The 15398-nt window shown below is 37.2% G+C and overlaps 1 long non-coding RNA gene across 1 annotated transcript in view; it reads left to right on the top strand.

Moving 5' to 3' along the window:
- The first annotated feature begins 1119 nt into the window (after positions 1-1119).
- Positions 1120-15398, top strand: part of LOC139184920 (uncharacterized) — a 47150-nt gene continuing 32871 nt past the window's right edge. Inside the window, exon 1 of the long non-coding RNA XR_011568458.1 lies at positions 1120-1270. This is a non-coding gene — a long non-coding RNA (uncharacterized lncRNA). The remainder of the gene's footprint in view (positions 1271-15398) is intronic.

Raw genomic sequence — 15398 nt, 5'->3', positions numbered from 1 at the left:
CATCTAACCATCTCATCCTCTTTCGTCCCCTTCTCCTCCTGCCCTTAATCTTTCCCAGCATCAGGGTCTTTTCAAATGAGTCAGCTCTTCGCATCAGGTGGCCAAAGTTGTGGAGTTTCAGCTTCAGAATCAGTCCTTTCAATTAACACCCAGAACTGATCTCCTTTAGGATGGACTGGTTGAATCTCCTTGCAGTCCAAGGGACTCTCAAGAGTCTTCTCCAACACCACAGTTCAAAAGCATCAATTCTTCAGCACTCAGCTTTCTTTATACTCCAACTCTCACATCCATACATGACCACTGGGAAAACCGTAGCCTTGACTAGATGGACCCTTGTTGACAAAGTAATGTCTCCGCTTTTTAATATGCTATCTAGGTTGGTCATAACTTTCCTTCCAAGGAGTAAGCATCTTTTAATTTCATGGCTGCAATAACCATCTGCAGTGATTTTGGAACCCCAAAAAATAAAGTCAGCCACTATTTCCACTGTTTCCCCATCTATTTGCCATGAAGTGATGGGACTGGATGCCGGGTCTTCGTTTTCTGACTGTTGAGCTATAAGTTATTAATAAACATCAATTAAGACAAATTAAAACCATTGAAACACATTAAAATCTGTCAGGCTTCCTTTTTAAGATGATGAAACTGTTCAAAATTGACTATGGTTATGGTTGCAAGGATCTGTGAATATACTAAAATCCATTAAGCTGTATACTATAAATAGGTAGATTATACCATCTCTAAATTTTATCTGAAAAAAGTTCTTTGAAAAGAAAACATGATGAGAACACTGAATCTTGAGACTCATTCTGGAAGTTATGTAAACAGAAAAATCTCAACTTTGGAAACAAAGGCACAACAGCATTAAAACTACTTATTTTACTCACTAACTTGTTTATTGAGAAGCTAACTCTAAAATTATCCACCAGTGAGGCATCTGTTCTGACTGATCCTAAACACTTTTGTCCAACTTTATCTTTTATTTGAAACCAAAAAGCATTTTTGTGGGTATATATAGGCAATTTTAAAATAAAACTTTGTCTTCTGACCATACTAAAGTAGCTTTATTATAACTAAGACATGAGATACTTTAAAAATAGCTTTTAGAGAGGAGCTAAGATGGCGGAGGAGTAGGACGGGGAGAACACTTTCTCCCCCACAAATTCATCAAAAGAACATTTAAACGCCGAGTAAATTCCACAAAACAACTTCTGAATGCCGGCAGAGGACATCAGGCACCCAGAAAAACAACCCAAGTCTTCGAAAGGAGGTAGGGAAAAATATAAAAGACAAAAAAAGGGACAAAAGAGGGAGGGACGGAGTTCCGTCCTGGGAAGGGAGTCTTAAAAAGAGAGAAGTTTCCAAACACCAGGAAACCTTCTCACTGCCGAATCTGTGCCGAGCCTTGGAAGCACAGAGGGCAACATAACAGGGAGGAAAAATAAATAATTAAAACCCACACATTGCGAGCCCTACGGTAACTCCCCCAGCGGAGAAGCAGCGCAGACGCCTGCATACGCCATTAGCAAGCGGGGGCTGGGCAGGGAGGCGCGGCGCGGGCTGCATCGCAAGGATCTGGGCTGAATACCCCGAGCACTATCTGAGCGAAATAATTTGGGCTAGCAAACCAGACTGTGGGATATCTACCACGCGAAAAGCCAGCCCTAACCTATGACACCGCCAGGCCCGCGCACGGAACAAAGAACTGAACAGAGATAGCCGGCGGCAGACCATCCCCCTCTGGTGACAGGCAGCCAGAGCCGGAAGGGGACAATCGCAGCCCCAGAGAGACATTATCTATGAAACTGTAAGCAGGCTTCTTTGCTAACTAAAACTTCTTGGGGGTCTGGACGGTCAACATCTGCCTGAGAAGGTGTGCCGGTGCGCAACTAGATAACCAAGCGGTGGGGAGGCGATAAATCGCAGCAATTGTGCGCGCAAAACACCTCATCACCTGAGCTGCTCGGATCTGGGAAGGGCACAAAACGCAGGCCCAACCGAGAGTTTGCGCCTCTGAGGACTACCCGAGTGCCTGAACCTGAGCGGCTTGGACCTGGGAAGTACAGGCAGCCCAGGGCTAGCCACGGATGGTTCACGGCGGAGCAACCTAGAGCCTGAGCAGTGTGGGCAGAGAGGCTACACGCACTGTGAACAGGGGGCAGACCCAGTGTGGCTGAGGTACTGCGAGCACACGCCAGTGTTATTTGTTTGCAGCATCCCTCCCTACGTCCCCTCAGTGAGACTGAACAAGTGAGCCCATAAAAAAAAAAAAATTTAAGTCCTCTATTATTCCTTTAATTTCCACTTTTATAACCGATTACTTTGCAAAAAAAAAAAAAAAAAAGACCCTATTTTTTTTAAAGCAAACTTCATATATATATAATTTTTTAAATAATTTTTGACCTTTTTTTTTCTTTTTCCTTCTTTTCTTTAACATTGTATTTTTGAAATTCCAAACTCTACTCTAGTTTTCTAACTTTAGCTTTTTAGTATTTGTTATCAATTTTGTACCTATAGCTTTTTTTTGTTTTTGTTTTTATATAATTTCTGGGACCCTTTTTTCTTTTTTCTTTTTCTTTTTCTCTGTTTCTTTCTCTTCTTCTTTTAAATAACATTGTATATCTGAAATTCCAAACGCTATTCTAGATTTTTAATTTATGCTTTTTGGTATTTGTTATCAATTTTGTACCTGTATTCTTTTTTTTTATATTTTATGCGACTTGTTTGTTCTTGTTTGTTTTTTTTTCTCTCTCTTTCTTTTTCTTCTTCTTCTTTTTTTTTTTTTTTTTTAACATTGTATTTTCGAAATTCCAAACTCTACTCTAGATTTTTAACTTTTGCTTTTTGGTATTAGTTATCAATTTTGTACCTATATTTTCTTTATAATTTTTGCGACCTTGTTTGTTTTGGTTTGTTCTTTTTTCTCTCTTTCTTTTCCTTCTTCTTTTCTTTAACATCATATTTTTGGAATTCCAAATTCTACTCTAGATTTAAAATTTTTGTTTTTATGTATTTGTTACCAATTTTGTACCTTAAGAACCCAATCTTCAGTACCCATTTTTCACGAGGGAGCAAGATTAATGGCTTAACTGCTCTCTCTCCCTTTGGACTCTCCTTTTTCTCCACTAGGTCGCCTGTGTCTCCTCCTTAACCCCTCTCTACTCTACCCAACTCTGTGAATTTCTGTGTGTTCCAGACGGTGGAGAACACTTAGGGAACTGATTACTGGCTGGATCTGTCTCCCTCCTTTTCATTCCCCCCATTTATCCTCCTGGCCACCTCTACCACCTTCTTCCTTCTTCTCTTCTCTGTATAACTCTGTGAACAACTCTGAGCGGTCCAGTTGTGGAGTGCACATAAGGAAGAGATTACTGAATAGCCCACTCTCTCCTCTATTGATTCCACCTCATCTCATTTGGGTCACCTCTAACTCTCTCCTCACTCTTCTCTTCTCCACATAACGCTGTAAACCTCTCTGGGCGAAACAAGTTTCAGGGCAAGACATACCAAGCAAATTCTCCAGCAGCAAGGAACACAGCCCTGAGCTCCAAGATACAGGCAGCCCAAAGTCACCCCAAAACCATAGACATCCCATAACTCATTACTGGACATTTTATTGCACTCCAGAGAGAAGAAATACAGCTCCACTCACCAGAACACCGACACAAGCTTCCCTAACCAAGAAACCTTGACAAGCCACCTGTACAAACCCACACAGAGCGAGGAAACGCCACGATAAATACAACTCCACAAACTGCCAGAATACAGAAAGGACACCCCAAACTCAGCAATTTAAACAAGATGAAGAGACAGAGGAATACCCAGCTGATAAAGGAACAGGATAAATGCCCACCAAACCAAACAAAAGAGGAAGAGATAGGGAATCTACCTGATAAAGAATTCCGAATAATGATAGTGAAATTGATCCAAAATTTTGAAATCAAAATGGAATCACAGATAAATAGCTTGGAGACAAAGATTGAGAAGATGCAAGAAAGGTTTAACAAGGACCTAGAAGAAATAAAAGAGAGTCAATATAAAATGAATAATGCAATAAATGAAATTAAAAACACTCTGGAGGCAACAAATAGTAGAATAACAGAGGCAGAAGATAGGATTAGTGAATTAGAAGATAGAATGGTAGAAATGAATGAACCAGAGAGGATAAAAGAAAAACGAATTAAAAGAAATGAGGACAATCTCAGAGACCTCCAGGACAATATTAAACGCTACATCATTCGAATCATAGGGATCCCAGAAGAAGAAGACAAAAAGAAAGACCATGAGAAAATACTTGAGGAGATAATAGTTGAAAACTTCCCTAAAATGGGGAAGGAAATAATCACCCAAGTCCAAGAAACCCAGAGAGTCCCAAACAGGATAAACCCAAGGCGAAACACCCCAAGACACATATTAATCAAATTAACAAAGATCAAACACAAAGAACAAATATTAAAAGCAGCAAGGGAAAAACAACAAATAACACACAAGGGAATTCCCATAAGGATAACAGCTGATCTTTCAATAGAAACTCTTCAGCCAGGAGGGAATGGCAAGACATACTTAAAGTGATGAAAGAAAATAACCCACAGCCCAGATTATTGTACCCAGCAAGGGTCTCATTCAAATATGAAGGAGAAATCAAAAGCTTCTCAGACAAGCAAAAGCTGAGAGAATTCAGCACCACCAAACCAACTCTCCAACAAATACTAAAGGATTTTCTCTAGTCAGAAAACACAAAAACAGTGTATAAACTCGAACCCAAAACAATAAAGTAAATGGCAATGGGATCATACTTATCAGTAATTACCTTAAATGTAAATGGGTTGAATGCCCCAACCAAAAGACAAAGACTGGCTGAATGGATACAAAAACAAGACCCCTACATATGTTGTCTACAAGAGACCACCTCAAAACTGGGGACACATACAGACTGAAAGTGAAGGGCTGGAAAAAGATTTTTCATGCAAATAGGGACCAAAAGAAAGCAGGAGTAGCAATACTTATATCAGATAAAATAGACTTTAAAACAAAGGCTGTGAAAAGAGAAAAAGATGGTCACTACATAATGATCAAAGGATCAATCCAAGAAGAAGATATAACAATTATAAATATATATGCACCCAACACGGGAGCGCCGCAATATGTAAGACAAATGCTAACAAGTATGAAAGGAGAAATTAACAATAACACAATAATAGTGGGAGACTTTAATACCCACTCACACCTATGGATAGATCAACTAAACAGAAAATTAACAAGGAAACACAAACGTTAAATGATACAATAGACCAGTTAGACCTAATTGATATCTATAGGACTTTTCATCCCAAAACAGTGAATTTCACCTTTTTCTCAAGCGCACATGGAACCTTCTCCAGGATAGATCACATCCTGGGCCATAAATCTAGCTTTGGTAAATTCAAAAAAATAGAAATCATTCCAAGCATCTTTTCTGACCACAATGCAGTAAGATTAGATCTCAATTACAGGAGAAAAACTATTAAAAATTCCAACATATAGAGGATGAACAACACCCTGCTGAATAACCAACAAATCACAGAAGAAATCAAAAAAGAAATCAAAATTTACATAGAAACTAATGAAAATGAAAACACAACAACTCAAAACCTGTGGGACACTTTAAAAGCAGTCCTAAGGGGAAAGTTCATAGCAATACAGGCATACCTCAAGAAACAAGAAAAAAGTCAAATAAATAACCTAACTCTACACCTAAAGCAACTAGAAAAGGAAGAAATGAAGAACCTCAGGGTTAGTAGAAGGAAAGAAATCTTAAAAATTAGGGCAGAAATAAATGCAAAAGAAACAAAAGAGACCATAGCAAAAATCAACAAAGCCAAAAGCTGGTTCTTTGAAAGGATAAATAAAATTGACAAACCATTAGCCAGACTCATCAAGAAACAAAGGGAGAAAAATCAAATCAATAAAATTAGAAATGAAAATGGAGAGATCACAACAGACAACACAGAAATACAAAGGATCATAAGAGACTACTATCAACAATTATATGCCAATAAAATGGACAACGTGGAAGAAATGGACAAATTCTTAGAAAAGTACAACTTTCCAAAACTGGACCAGGAAGAAATAGAAAATCTTAACAGACCCATCACAAGCAAGGAAATTGAAACAGTAATCAAAAATCTTCCAGCAAACAAAAGCCCAGGTCCAGATGGCTTCACAGCTGAATTCTACCAAAAATTTAGAGAAGAGCTAACACCTATCCTGCTCAAACTCTTCCAGAAAATTGCAGAGGAAGGTAAACTTCCAAACTCATTCTATGAGGCCACCATCACCCTAATACCAAAACCTGACAAAGATCCCACAAAAAAAAGAAAACTACAGGCCAATATCACTGATGAACATAGATGCAAAAATCCTTAACAAAATTCTAGCAATCAGAATCCAACAACACATTAAAAAGATCATACACCATGACCAAGTGGGCTTTATCCCAGGGATGCAAGGATTCTTCAATATTCACAAATCAATGTTATACACCACATTAACAAATTGAAAAACAAAAACCATATGATTATCTCAATAGATGCAGAGAAAGCTTTTGACAAAATTCAACATCCATTTATGATAAGAACTCTCCAGAAAGCAGGAATAGAAGGAACATACCTCAACATAATAAAAGCTATATATGACAAACCCACAGCAAACATTATCCTCAATGGTGAAAAATTGAAAGCATTTCCTCTAAAGTCAGGAACAAGACAAGGGTGCCCACTTTCACCATTACTATTCAACAGAGTTTTGGAAGTTTTGGACACAGCAATCAGAGCAGAAAAAGAAATAAAAGGAATCCAAATTGGAAAAGAAGAAGTAAAACTCTCACTGTTTGCAGATGACATGATCCTTTACATAGAAAACCCTAAAGACTCCACCAGAAAATTACTAGAACTAATCAATGATTATAGTAAAGTTGCAGGATATAAAATCAACACAAAAATATCCCTTGCATTCCTATACACTAATAATGAGAAAACTGAAAGAGAAATTAAGGAAACAATTCCATTCACCATTGCAACAGAAAGATAAAATACTTAGGAATATATCTACCTAAAGAAACTAAAGACCTATATATAGAAAACTATAAAACACTGGTGAAAGAAATCAAAGAGGACACTAATAGATGGAAAAATATACCATGTTCATGGATTGGAAGAATCAATATAGTGAAAATGAGTATACTACCCAAAGCAATTTATAGATTCAATGCAATCCCTATGAAGCTACCAACAGTATTCTTCACAGAGCTAGAACAAATAATTTCACAATTTGTATGGAAATACAAAAAACCTCGAATAGCCAAAGCTATCTTGAGAAAGAAGAATGGAACTGGAGGAATCAACCTACCTGACTTCAGGCTGTATTACAAAGCCACAGTTATCAAGACAGTATGGTACTGGCACAAAGACAGAAATATTGATCAATGGAACAACATAGAAAGCCCAGAGATAAATCCACGCACCTATGGACACCTTATCTTTGACAAAGGAAGCAAGAATGTACAATGGATTAAAGACAATCTATTTAACAAGTGGTGCTGGGAAAACTGGTCAACCACTTGTAAAAGAATGAAACTAGAACACTTTCTAACACCATACACAAAAATAAACTCAAAATGGATTAAAGATCTCAACGTAAGACCAGAAAATATAAAACTCCTAGAGGAGAACATAGGCAAAACACTCTCTGACATACATCACAGCAGGATCCTCTATGACCCACCTCCCAGAATATTGGAAATAAAAGCAAAAATAAACAAATGGGACCTAATTAAACTTAAAAGCTTCTGCACATCAAAGGAAACTATTAGCAAGGTGAAAAGGCAGCCTTCAGAATGGGAGAAAATAATAGCAAATGAAGCAACTGACAAACAACTAATCTCAAAAATATACAAGCAACTCCTACAGCTCAACTCTAGAAAAATAAATGACCCAATCAAAAAATGGGCCAAAGAACTAAATAGACATTTCTCCAAAGAAGACATACAGATGGCTAACAAACACATGAAAAGATGCTCAACATCACTCATTATCAGAGAAATGCAAATCAAAACCACTATGAGGTACCATTTCATGCCAGTCAGAATGGCTGCGATCCAAAAGTCTACAAGCAATAAATGCTGGAGAGGGTGTGGAGAAAAGGGAACCCTCTTACACTGTTGGTGGGAATGCAAACTAGTACAGCCACTATGGAGAACAGTGTGGAGATTCCTTAAAAAACTGGAAATAGAACTGCCTTATGATCCAGCAATCCCACTGCTGGGCATACACACTGAGGAAACCAGAAGGGAAGGAGACACGTGTACCCCAATCTTCATCGCAGCACTGTTTATAATAGCCAGGACATGGAAACAACCTAGATGTCCGTCAGCAGATGAATGGATAAGAAAGCTGTGGTACATATACACAATGGAGTATTACTCAGCCATTAAAAAGAATACATTTGAATCAGTTCTAATGAGGTGGATGAAACTGGAGCCTATTATACAGAGTGAAGTAAGCCAGAAGGACAAACACCAATACAGTATACTAACGCATATATATGGAATTTAGAAAGATGGAAACAATAACCCTGTGTACGAGACAGCAAAAGAGACACCGATGTATAGATCAGTCTTACAGACTCTGTGGGAGAGGGAGAGGGTGGGGAGATTTGGGAAGATAGCATTGAAACATGTATAATATCATGTATGAAGCAAGTTGCCAGTCCAGGTTCAATGCACGGTACTGGATGCTTGGGGCTGGTGCACTGGGATGACCCAGAGGGAGGGGAGGGGAGGGAGGAGGGTGGAGGGTTCAGGATGGGGAACGCGGGTATACCTGTGGCGGATTCATTTCGATATTTGGCAAAACTAATACAATATTGTAAAGTTTAAAAATAAAATAAAATTTTAAAAAATAGCTTTTAATGAGGATCTTTTATAATTTGTAATCAACTTGTAGCATCATACTTCTTAGATAAATTTTCTCTGATATCATATATCTAAAATGCTTCATCTTTCTAAATTCCATATATATGCGTTAGTATACTGTATTGGTCCCATCACTTCATGGGAAATAGATGGGGAAACAGTGGAAACAGTGTCAGACTTTATTTTTCTGGGCTCCAAAATCACTACAGATGGTGACTGCAGCCATGAAATTAAAAGGCACTTACTCCTTGGAAGGAAAGTTATGACCAACCTAGATAGCATATTCAAAAGCAGAGACATTACTTTGCCAACAAAGGTCCGTCTAGTCAAGGCTATGGTTTTTCCAGTGGTCATGTATGGATGTGAGAGTTGGACTGTGAAGAAGGCTGAGCTCCGGAGAATTGATGCTTTTGAACTGTGGTGTTGGAGAAGACTCTTGAGAGTCCCTTGGACTGCAAGGAGATCCAACCAGTACATTCTGAAGGAGATCAGCCCTGGGATTTCTTTGGAAGGAATGATGCTAAAGCTGAAACTCCAGTACTTTGGCCACCTCATGCGAAGAGTTGACTCATTGGAAAAGACTCTGATGCTGGGAGGGATTGGGGGCAAGAGGAGAAGGGGACAACAGAGGATGAGATGGCTGGATGGTATCACTGACTTGATGGACGTGAGTTTGAGTGAACTCCGGGAGTTGGTGATGGACAGGGAGGCCTGGCGTGCTGCAATTCATGGGGTCGCAAAGAGTCGGACATGACTGAGCGACTGATCGGATCTGATCTGATACTGTATTGGTGTTTTTCTTTCTGGCTTACTTCACTCTGTATAACAGGCTCCAGTTTCATCCACCTCATTAGAACTGATTCAGACCAAAATAGTCATGAGGTTTCAACTTAAGTGGTGTGAATGCTAAAAAACATTGGGAGGCACTTGAAATAGTTGATGAGCATTAACTGTCTTTACCACAAATATATGAATATTTTATAATAAGATCTTGCCCATATTAAACACTCAATACAGACTAGCTATTATTATTATTATTATTATAAATAGCACTGTGATTAATATGTTTACTTCCAAATATCTGCCACAGTTAGGTTATTTCATTAAGATTCCTGGAAGAACACTTATTATGTAAAAGGGTATGGGTATTTGTGGGCTTTTTATAAAGATTGTCAAATTCATTTTAAGAATGAGGTTGTTATAAATTTATCACAGGCATTTGTATGTCTATTTCATCAGATAAATAAATATATTTCTACAACATGAAAAAAAAATAAAATGCTTCAAAAAAATCTCATACTCTCAGTTATCTCATTTCCTGTATAACATGTCCATTCCATCCTCAGCATACTTAGAAAGAGCTGCCCTAACAAAGAAGTCATTATGTCATTATCCTTCATCTGTTATATTGTTTATCCTATTTTTTAATCTGTGTATTAATAATCTTATCAAGTAACAATTATGTTCTTTTACTGAGAGAAATACCACTTATCTGTTGTTTGTTGTTCAGCTGGTCAGTTGTGTCCAACTTTTTAAGACCTCATGGACTGTAGCATGCCAGGCTTCTTTCCAGTCCTTCACCATCTCCTAGAGCTTGCTCAAACTCATGTCCATTGAGTCAGTGATGCTATCCAACCATCTCATTCTCTGTTGCCCCCTTCTCTTCCTGCCTTCAATCTTTTCCAGCATCAAGGTGGCCCTTCACATCAGGTGGCCCTTCACATCAGGTGGCCAAAGTACTGGAGCTTCAGCTTCAGCATCAATCTTTCCAATAAATATTCAGGGTTGATTTCCTTTAGGACTGATTGGTTTGATCTCCTTGCAGTCCAAGGGATGCTCAAGAGTCTTCTCCAACACCACAGTTCAAATAGACTATGATTCATATTATTAAATCATGAAATATATTTTAGAATGTACCACACTTTAAAGTTTATTTCATGATTTAAATATGTTAAGCATAGTCTATAGTTTTTTGAGACTCTGAGTGTTCAAATCCACTTAATAGACAGAGTAGGCAGAAAATATGCTGAACTAAGATAAGTATTTTGCTTAAGGGACAATTTGACTTCTCTAAATCTGTCACTGCATATCCTAAATTTTATGAAATTACTACATAAAATTCTGGATTTAATAGTAATTAAATCAATCAATCAACTCTTTGTCAAAAATAAGTCAGTCTTTATTAATAACTTGGCTCCCAAACTTAGCTGCACTTTACAACTTTCAAGATCAAATCAATCATAGGGCAAAACTAATATACGAATGTATATTTTCCAAAGATTTTATGATGTAACTCTCTTTTCTTAGACATATTCTGAATCTTTGCTAAAACATATATATAATTATTTGTGATCTGACCTAGAGTTTTAAAATTAACAGAGATGACTGCTTTGCTGATAGTAAAATGATTTTAGAGTCAGGAGAATATACAGCTAGCTGTCTTAATAATGAGAGTTCTCACCAAACAAAACTTTCAGTTCAGTTCAGTCCAGTTGCTCAGTTATGTCCAACTCTTTGTGACCCCATGGACTGCAGCATGCCAGGCCTCCCTGTCCATCACCAGCTCCCAGAGTTTACTCAAACTCATGTCCATTGAGTCAGTGATGCCATCCAACCATCTTATCCTCTGTCATCCCCTTCTCCTCCCACCTTTAATCTTTCCCAGAATCATGGTCTTTTCCAATGAGCCAGTTCTTCACATCAGGTGGCCAAAGTATTAGAGTTTCAGCTTCAGCATCAGTCCTTCCAATGAATAGTCAGGACTGATTTCCTTTAGGATTGACTGGTTTTATCTCCTTGCAAACCAAGGGACTCTCGAGAGTCTTCTCCAACACCACAGTTCAAAAGCATCAAGAAAACTTTGGGCTTCATAAATCTTAAGGAGTCATGATCAGTCTATTTCATGGATCTTCAAATGATGAAAAATTCAGCTTATTAAGATGAGCATTCTAGATCCACTCTATCCAGGACTCACCCTTTCTTTCTGTGTCTACATTCTTTTTTTTTTTTTGAAAAGAAAAATATAATATTTATTATTTTTTCCAAGTTATAAAAGTTATAGATGCAAAATGGGACATTGAGATGTTACAGAAAAGTATAAAAAAAAATGAAAAGCTTTTCATTCCTAAGAAGTAATGGCTAATAAAGTACACTATATGTGTGTCTATATATACATTTTTCCTTTAATTGTATCTTAGTTCCATAAACATCAATATTAATGACATCCAGGTTTTTAGAAGAACAGCTCTGAGCAGGTTTCCATATATTAATCAGGATTGTGTGGTTGTTCTTTGCTTGACCTTGGTGACTACTCAGAATTTCATGCACACTCAGAAGAAATCCATTCTTTCAGCAAAATATACAACTACCTGTGATAGTTAATTTTATGCATCAACTGGGTTAAGTGATGCCCAGACAGCTGGTAAAATGTTATATCTGGGTATTTCTGTGAAGGTATTTCTGGAAGAGATCAGTATTTGAATAAGTAGACTAAGGAAGAAAGTTCAGTGTCACCAATGAGATTTGGCATCACCAATTTGTTGAGAGCCTCTGTTGAACAAAAAGAGAAGGATGGGTGAATTTTTTGTCTTTGATTGAATTGGGACAACCATTTTCTTATGCCCTCAGATGTCAATATTCATGGTTTCTGTGCTTTCAGACTCAGACTGAGACTTATACTGTTAGCTTTTTATTCTTAGATTTTCAAGTTGGACTGGGATACACCTCCAGTTTTCCTGGGCCTCCAGTTTGCAGATGGTAGATTATGGGTTTGCTCAGCCCATGTAATCTCAGCCTTCCATAACTGTATAAGCCAATCCCTCATAATAAATCTACATATACTCTAACTCTATCTCTCCTATTGATTCTGTTTCTCTGGGGAACTTTGATTAGTATAGCACCTAATAAATACAAGGCATGCTAGCAGTAAACATGACCAGTAGAGCATCATGAATCTTACATTCTAAGATGATGAAGTGAAGCAAGGTGGATAAATAAGTAATCCAACACATATACAACGGAATCAGGTAGTATAAGTGCTGTGAAGAAAACTCGAAATTATGTGTAATGAAAGAGTTTGTGTTTAGGTGAAGGTTGCTTCACTTCGGATGTCAAAGAAGACATTTCTGAATGAAATAAAAGTGTTAAGTTGGCTGACTTTGGGAGAATAGCATTCCAAACAAGAGGAGAAACATCAAAAGCCTTGAGGTAGCATTTTTCAAGAACAAGAACTGCAATCCAGGCAGAGGGTAGTCAGCTAGACAGAAAGAGTTTAGGGAATCGAGGGGGTTATAGGCTCTAAAATCCATATGTTGCAATCCTAACTCCTAGTACCACAAAATGTAATTGTTGTTGGCAGTAGAGTCTAGAGAAGATAAAGTTATTTAAAAGGAAGAAAACAATGAATTAAGGAAATGATGAATGAAAGAAGAAAGAAAGGAAGAAAGAAAAGCAGGGGAAGGAAGGTAAAGAAAGAATAAAAAGAAAGAAAAGGTATATAGGTTAAGGCCTTAAGATCATTCCTTTAATACATATTTTGTAAGTATATTTTTAAGACATTTCAGTTTAATTTTAAATAACTCTAAACTGGGAAATCATCTTCTACTCAGGGTTTGAAATTAATACTAGAGAAATATGAACAATCTTTCTTAAGAAATATTTTATTCAAACATTTTGAATTCCATTTTCATGGAAATAGATGTTTACAAATGCTTAATAGGCATAAAAAAGCAAATTATGATTTTATGTTACTTAATATGAGCTTTCATTAACACACAGATTTCTCAAAATTGCATAGAATTGGAAGTATTCAATTAAAGAAAATAAAATGACACCAAACAAGAAATTAAAACAGAAACTGATTTTATTCTGATACATTGACAGCAATAGGACAGAAAGCACAGAACAGGTTTGGATAGCCAGTTTTGCCTTGAAATAAAGGACTTGGAGAGTTTTTGAGTTCTGAGGTGGGCTCGTAGGAGTATTGGAGAACAAAGGTTGTTAGATGGGAATTAATGAACAGGATATGTTGAGTACATTGAGTTATTCTTTTTATTGATTTTTAAAAATTTTATTTTAATTGAAAGAGAATTGCTTTACAATGTTGTGCTGGTTTCTGCCATACAACAATGCAAATTATCCATAATTATACATATATACCCCTTCTGTCTTGAACCTCCCTCTGTTTCCCCAATTCCACCCCTCTAGGTCATCCCAGAGCACCAGGCTCAGCTCCCTGTTTTATATAGCAACTTCCCACCAGCTATCTACTTTACACGTGATAGTGTATATATGTTGATGCTGCTTTCTCAATTCATCCCACTCTCCCCTTCCCTCACTGTGTCCACGAGTCCATTCTCTACACCTGCATCTCCATTCCTTCCCTGCAGATAGGTTTATCAATACCATTTTCCTAGATTTCATACATATGCATTAATATACGATTCTGCTTTTCTCTGTCTTACTTCACTCTGTATAACAGGCTCCAGGTTCATCTATCTCATGAAAACTGACTCAAATTTTTCTGGTTCTTTTAATGGCTGAGTAATATTCCGTAGCATATGTCTATATATACCATGACTTTTCTATGCATTCCTCTGTTGATGGGCATTTAGGTTGATTCCATGTCCTGGCTATTGTAAATAGTGATGCAATGAACATTGGACTCATGTGTCTTTTAGAATTGTGTATTTAGAATTTTTTCCTCAGGGTATTATACCCAGTAGTGGGATTGCTGGATCATACGACTTATTTCTTTTTTTTGTTTTTTAGGAATTTCTATACTGTTAATGGCTGTATCAGTTTACAGTCCCACCAACAGTATAGGTAGGTTCCCTTTGCTCCACATCCTCTCCAGCATTTATTACTTTGAGATTTTTTATGATGGTCATTCTGATGGTGTGAGGTGATGCTTCATTGTATTTTTATTTACATTTCTCTAATAATTAGTGATGGTGAGCATCTTTTCATGTGTTTTTTGGTACATCTGTATGTCTTCTTTAGAGAAATGTCTGTTTGAGTCTTCTGCCCATTTTTTAATTGGGCTGTTTGTTTTTCTGAATTGAGCTGTATGAGCTGCTTTTATATTTTTGGAGACTAATCCTTTGTCAGTTGTTTCTGTCCACAATTACTTTCTCCCATTCTGAGGGTTGTCTTTCAATCTTGTTGTTTCTTTTGCTGTGCAAAAGGTGTTAAGTTAATTAGGTCCCATTTGTTTATTTTTGTTTTTATTTCCATTACTCTAGCAGGTGAGTCAGAGTGGATCTTGCTGTGATTTATGTCAAAGAATTTATTACCTATGTTTTACTTTAAGAGCTTTATAGTTTCTTGCCTTACATTTAAGTCTTTAATCAATTTTGAGTTCATTTTTGTGTATAGTGTTTGGAAATATTCGAATTTCATTCTCTTACATGTAGCTGTCCATGTAACATCTTTTAAAAGATACCGTTTT

This window comes from Bos indicus, chromosome 9 (assembly GCF_029378745.1).
Source record: "Bos indicus isolate NIAB-ARS_2022 breed Sahiwal x Tharparkar chromosome 9, NIAB-ARS_B.indTharparkar_mat_pri_1.0, whole genome shotgun sequence".
Taxonomy (NCBI): Eukaryota; Metazoa; Chordata; class Mammalia; order Artiodactyla; family Bovidae; genus Bos; species Bos indicus.
Note: the sequence above shows the minus strand (reverse complement) of the source record. Positions and strands in the feature narration are given on the sequence as shown.